A 7281-nucleotide genomic window follows, 5' to 3' on the forward strand; every position below is an offset into this window, starting at 1 on the left:
TAGGGTTTTTTAATTGATCTAATTTTAATTTTTATTAATTTGATGTCAGATTCTTCAAGCAATCCCCAAAAACAAAAAAGATAACAAAGACCTCCTCCTGCACAAGCAACACAAGCAAACCATGTAATCATTGCATATGAGCAACAAGAAAACCCTCAAGATGTTGCTCCACAACCATAAAATCCTTAAAATGTTGCTCCTCAACAACCACCGCCACCCTGAAACCCTCCATGTCCTCCATTAGCTCATGTAGATTCCACACAAGAGGATCCCATCAATCGCCTTACACAAAATAGTGCCCAAATTTTTATATTGGTGAATAGGTTGAGGTCCTCTAGGCTTGAGCACTACTCAACCCTTGTCAGAACATGAGAAACAATGGTTAATAGTGCAAATGAGGTATCTAGGGAGGTTACAAAATGGGGTTCATGGAGGGATAGATGTCAAACATTTAATGCAGATGGGTTGTCATATGATCAAGTGAAAAAAAAGGGCATAGGTAAAGCTGACATATGTGCTTTTTTCACCGATATTGTTACCAGTAACAACCTAGAACTAAATACGACTCGATTTCCTATACATTGATGTGTTCATGCTAGGTTGAAAGAAGATTTTTGGGATAGGTGGTATATGGTCTTTGACCAACCACCTTGTAATAATTGGGAGGTGCCTCTATATTTTTTGAGAAAGTTGTATTGTGAGTTTATCCTTGGCAAGAAGCTGAATTACTTTGACATCTGATGATTTTAGGGTAGAGGGAGAGGCTTTGCACATGATAGACTTGGGGCCCATAGGATGGTAGAGCCACAACATAGAAGGCGTATAGCTCCTAAACCCATGGTTCATGTCACTGTCCCTATGTCCTTGAAGGAGTCTATGGAATTACAAACTCTTCAGGAAGCTGCATCATTGACTGATGTCATTGTTTAGCATGGCACATAGTTGGTTGGAGCAGAGGATGTACCAACACCTATGGCACCTCCTTCATCAGTGGCACCTCCTTCATCAACAATACCTCCTTCATCAGTGACACCTCCTTCATCAGCGTCACCCCATGCATCATTTGGCACGAGTCAACCCATTCAGCATATGTGCCCCACCTGCTAGGGTGTATGTTCCGGTGTAGACACTGATGTAAATGAGGATGGTTCGACATCTCATTCATGTACATATTGTGGGAGTAGATGTCATGCTTCCACTACAGAGGATGTGGCCCTCACTGATGAACTGATCAATATGTTGTACCTTCTCTATCATACACAGGTGCGTTTGATTCTGTGTATGATATGTTATCGATTAAGTGACTAAATCTTATAAAAAGAAATGAATTTTTATTTTTAGAAAAATCTAAAGTGAGATATAAATAAAATGCATTGCAAGGTGTAACAGGTGGTGGGAGTACACCACATACTTTTCAGTCGACTCCACAGTCACGAGTAGTTTTGCCACCAGAGGTAAAGATTTGTAAATTTGTTAAAAATATAATAATACATTGGTTTCAAATATATTTTGTTAATTATATGTATCATTAATTAGTGTTTTATAGGGCTTATCAAGGGCTAAGATGTCCTAACTTGATTATATCACGCTTTCGGCCATTGACTTTGGCAAAGCTAGCTATGCGGTGCCATTTAGATTTATATATTTTTGACCTAAGTGATATATTAAATACATGCTCTTTTCCCTTTGTTAATTTTTTCTGTTAGCTTACCCCACCTGCCTCGAGGACATCTCGTGTGAGAAAGCCATCCTCTAGCACTCTGAGACAGAAAAAGATATCCTCTCGGACACCTAAACAACAAAAGGTAATTCAGTACAATTTAAATTCATTTGTTGAAATGTATTATGATTAAACATGTATATGTAGATATTGGTAAGTGCACTTAATTTATTTGTTCTATATACAGAAACATATGGGGTTTGTGGAATTAATGAATGCACCTGATGTTGATGAGGTTCAGCGAAGGGAAGAGGTGATATCTTCATATTCACTTTGGATTGTATTCTTGCTTGTTCGAAATAACTAAATCTTTTTATGTCTATATCATATGTTATCATTTTTCATATAGGAAATGGTAATAGTTGCATCAGATTCGACTAGGCATCCTAAGGTTACAAGAGAACTATATGAGGCTTTGGTGTGTATTTGTTCTACATATGTTAAAAATATTTGTTTTATCTAGTTTGTCAACAACTTTGGGTTATTAACTTGCATAATTGTCTTTAACCTATTACAGGCCCCTTCCAAACTTCCTATTGTTATTCTACCATTCCATTTTAGTAGAAGTCCTACACATATATTATGGGATCCACCACAACCAAGGGAAAAGGTATGTCTATCTTAGTTCAACTCCTTTTCACTAAGTGCACAACAGAGTTGAAACCCTCTAGTTAACTCCTTTTGGATCACTTACCATGGATATAGGAAATGGTTGTAACTGATTCATCTGTGACTTTGCCTCCTACGACCACAACACATCCATCTAAGGCTCCTGTATGCTTTAGTTTTTTAGTCTATTGATTTTTATTTATTATGTGTTATCTGACATATATGTTATTAACATGTATTAATATTGTTTTACCAATTATAGGCCCCTTCAGGACATCCCACGGATCCTCAGCATCACCCAATTGCAGAAGATAGAGATGAGGTAATCAACATTTCAACTTCAAACAATTTAGAGTTTAGTATTTAGTTATTTTGATGTTATATTGAGAAAATATATCTGATTCAACATTTGAATTGTCCTTGTGCAGCCACTTACAGAGCCACATACTGCTTCAAAGAGGCTCAATTTTGATGATCCTCCACAGTTATAGATACCGATAGAGATATATAGTTATTGTTGTGGTTATTGAAGGACCAATTTTTTTATATATTCAACATTTTATATGTATATATCAACTTTGACAGGCATAGCACATGCCACACTTTTGTAACTATTATTGATTTGGCATCTATGCCATTTTTTGATATGTACACGATTATTGTTCATTTTGATATATATGAAACTTGATATTCGATCCAATTTGTTTATTGATATATATATATGAAACTTGATATTCTTGAAACTTAGCTATTTGCTATTGAAATGTGATTAAACTTGTTCATTGTGTATATGTCTTGAAATGTGATCCAATTTGTTCATTACTTGTAAGTCATATGGTGTATACTTTTAAACTATCTATTGCTCATATTGTGTATACCCAAGTACTGACACTGGTAATGTTGATATTGTGTATTTTGATTGAGTGAATTTTCTTTGAGTCCTTCATGCATGAAGAGATTGGAGTGAAGTTATTATTTTATAAACTCATGCTTATGGAGTGAAGTTCATCATTTCAAGAACCAATTAAGACAAGATTTGAGCGCACAAAGCAGATTTGAAATTTATCTAAGGATGAGTCAGCTTAGGTAAGGTTTTCATTTAAATTTTATTTCATAACAAGTCATCCTTAGGGTAAGAGACACGCCAATTCATCCAAATCTCCTATAAAATAAGAGTTGAAGCAATCGTTTTAACATCAAATCAAACCAATTATCTTTTCTTTCATCAAAAACCGTCAGTGAGAGGTGGAAAAATAGTACATCTTTTTTTATGCTTGTCATGGGAATGAACCGTCAGCGCGAGTGAATCTGGGTGGTTGGGTTTATGCTAGGTGTTCCCTTGTCTTTCTCCCCAAGATATCTAATCGTTCTGAGCCACCTCCTAGCGACGTTTTCCCTTGAGTGCTCAAAGTAGGAAAAATGGTCAAACTTTGACGTCATGTAACTCAAAGACCATGGCACTTATGGATGATCCATGTGAACCTATGGGGTTGTGTTGTCACTGCCTAAAAAAACCTCTCTCGGTTTCAGACAACTCAATTCCTTTTTCTTGTGGTGAGATTTTTTATGTTGCATAAAAAACCATCAGTGAGAGGTGCCAAAATAGTGCATCTTTTGTTCTTCTCATTGTTGGAATAAACCGTCAGTGCGAGCACATTCGGGTGGTCATTTTTATGCTAGGTGTGCCCTTGCCTCACTCCCCAAGATGTTCGATCATTCTTAGCCACATTGTAGCGATATTTTCCCTTGAGCGCTCAAAGTGGAAAAAATGGTTAAAATTTGACGTTGCGTAACTCAGAGACTATGGCACTATGGACAATCCATGTAAACCTATGGGATCATTTTGATGCTATCTAAAAAAGCCTCTCTTGGTTTTGGACAACTCGATTCCATTTTCTTATGGTGATATTTTTCTGTCGCATCAAAAACCATAAAAAATCGTCAATGAGAGGTGGCAAAATAGTGCATCTTTCATTCTTCTCATCGTGGGAATGAAGTACCATCAGTGCTAGCATGTCCTAGTGGTTGGGTTTATGCTAGGTGTGCCCTTTTCTTTCTCCTCAAGATTTTTGATCATTCCAAGCCACCTCATAGCAACATTTTCCCTTGAGTGCTCAAAGTGGAAAAATGGTCAAACTTCGATGTCACGTAACTCAAAGACCATGGCACTTATGGATGATCCACTTGAACCTATGGGGTTGTATTGTCACTACCTAAAAAATCATCTCTCGATTTTGGACAAATCAATTCTATTTTCTTGTGGTGAGATCTTTTTTGTTGCATCAAAAATTGTCAAAAACCATCAATGAGAGGTGGCAAAATAGTGCATCTTTCATTCTGCTTGTCGTGGGAATGAACTATTAGCATGAGTGTGTTTGGGTGGTCGGTTTTATGCTATTAGTTCCCTTTTCTTGATCCCCAAGATGTCTGATCATTCTTAACCACCTTGTAGCGATGTTTTCCCTTGAGTGCTCAAAGTGGAAAAAATGGTCAAACTTTGACATCATGTAACTCAGCCAGAGTGGCACTTATGGACAATCTATTTGAACCTATGGGGTCATTTTGTTGCTTCCTAAAAAATCCTCTCTCAATTTTAGACAACTTGATTTCATTTTCTTGTGGTGAAAGTTTTTCTGTTGCATCAAAAACCTTCAGTGAGAGGTGGCAAAATAGTGCATCTTTCGTTCTTCTCATCATGGGAACAAACCATCAGCGCGAGCATGTTCAAATGGCTATTTTTATGCTAGGTGTGCCCTTTTCTTTCTCCCCAAGACATCTGATCATTCTGAGCCACCTCGTAGTGATGTTTTCCCTTAAGTGCTCAAAGTGGAAAAAATGGTCAAACTTTGACGTCACATAACTCGGATACCCTGGCACTTATGGACGATCTATTTGAACTATGGGGTTGTGTTTTTCTACCTAAAAAAGCCTCTCTTGGTTTCAGACAACTTGATTCCATTTTCTTGTGGTGAGATTTTTTTCTGTCGTATCAAAAACCGTCAATGAGAGGTAACAAAATAGTGCATCTTTTATTTTGCTCGTTGTGGGAATGAACCGTCAGTGTGAGCATGTTCGAGTGGCAAGGTTATGCTAGAAATGCCCTTGTCTTGCTCCCCAAGATGTCCAATCATTCTAAGCCACCTCATAGAAATGTTTTCCCTTGAGCACTCAAAGTGGAAAAAATGGTCAAACTTTGACGTCGCGTAACTCAGACACCATGCCACTTATGGAAGATCCATTTGAACTTATGGGATCATGTTGTATTTTCCTAAAAAAGCCTCTCTCAATTTCGGACAACTCGATTATGTTTTCTTATGGTGATATATTTTATTTCCCATCAAAAACCATCAGTGAGACGTGGCAAAATAGTGCATCTTTTGTTCTGCTTGTTGTGGGAATGAACCGTTAGTGCAAGCATGTCTCGGTAGTTGGATTTATGCTAGGTGTGTTCTTGTCTTGCTCCCAAGGACATCTGATCATTCTGAGCCACCTGGTAGCGACGTTTTCCCTTGAGCGCTCAAAGTGGAAAAAATGGTCAAACTTTGACATCACGTAACTCAGAGACAGTGGCACTTATGGATGATTTGTTTGAACCTATGGCATCGTGTTGTCTCTACCTAAAAACAATTCTCTCAATTTTGGACAACTCGATTTCATTTTCTTGTGGTGAGATTTTTTCTTTCGCATCAAAAACTATCAGTGAGACGTGGCAAAATAGTGCATCTTTCATTTTGCTCGTCATGGGATCAAACCATCAGCATGAGCACTTCCAAGTGGTCAGGTTTACACTAGGTGCTCCCTTGTCTCGCTCCCCAAGATGTCTGATTGTTTCAAGCCACCTCATAGTGATATTTTCCCTTGAGGGCTCAAAGTGGAAAAAATGATCAAACTTTGACATCGTGTAACTTGGAGACCATGGAACTTATGGAAAATCCATTTGAACCTATGGGGTCATGTTGTGGCTGCCTAAAAGGGCCTCTCTTGGTTTCAGACAACTCGATTCCGTTTTCTTGTGGTGAGATTTTTTCTGTTGCATAAAAAACTGTCAGTGAGAGGTGGCAAAATAGTACATCTTTCATTCTTCTTGTCGTGGGAATGAACCATCTACATGAGTGCGTCAGGATAGCCGGATTTCTCACCAATCAAACTTCAATCATCCAATACTAGGTTTCTCACCCTTTCACACCTTGTCTCAATGCACTCTCAAGGCATCACCCAACCACTCAAATGGGGTTTTCAACTTCAATGACTTAACCAAACATAACTCAGGAGTTTAACACACCTTGACACAAGGTTTCACATGACCAAGTTGACTAGTTCACTTCCCAATACACAAAACTACACTTAGGAGGCTTATTCCTACTAGACCTTCAAATCGGGTAATTCAACAATAACTCAAAACTTTCCCAAAACACTTGGAAAAAAAATTGAATATTCAGATACCCATTTGCAAGTTATTTAACATATGTCAGAATCATACGGTTATTTATAATCAAATAGTACAAATGTATAATCAAATGGTACAAGTTTATTACAAATGTATTTATAATCAAATCGTACAAATTTGGGCTCTCAAAATTTGCAAATCAGCCCCATGGGCCATTTCATATATAAAATTTGGCATCTAATATAAATGATCAAGCTCATTATTGTTTATATTTACAAAATTTTGCATCTAAATATGCAAATTACAACTCATTGTTGTTTTTTTATACAAAAATTAGCATCTAGATATGCACATTACAACTCATTATTGTTTTTTAATACAAAATTTAGCATCTAGATATGCACATTACAACTTATTGATGTTTTTATATACAAAATTTGGCATCTACATATGCACATTACAACTCATATGCATATTATAGCTCATATGCATGTAAAGAACATCCAAAAAAGTGAAGTTACAATGATCCGCAAAAGATGTATATAAAATTGTCAAAATTATTCTA

This window comes from Cryptomeria japonica, chromosome 9 (assembly GCF_030272615.1).
Source record: "Cryptomeria japonica chromosome 9, Sugi_1.0, whole genome shotgun sequence".
Classification (NCBI taxonomy): Eukaryota; Viridiplantae; Streptophyta; class Pinopsida; order Cupressales; family Cupressaceae; genus Cryptomeria; species Cryptomeria japonica.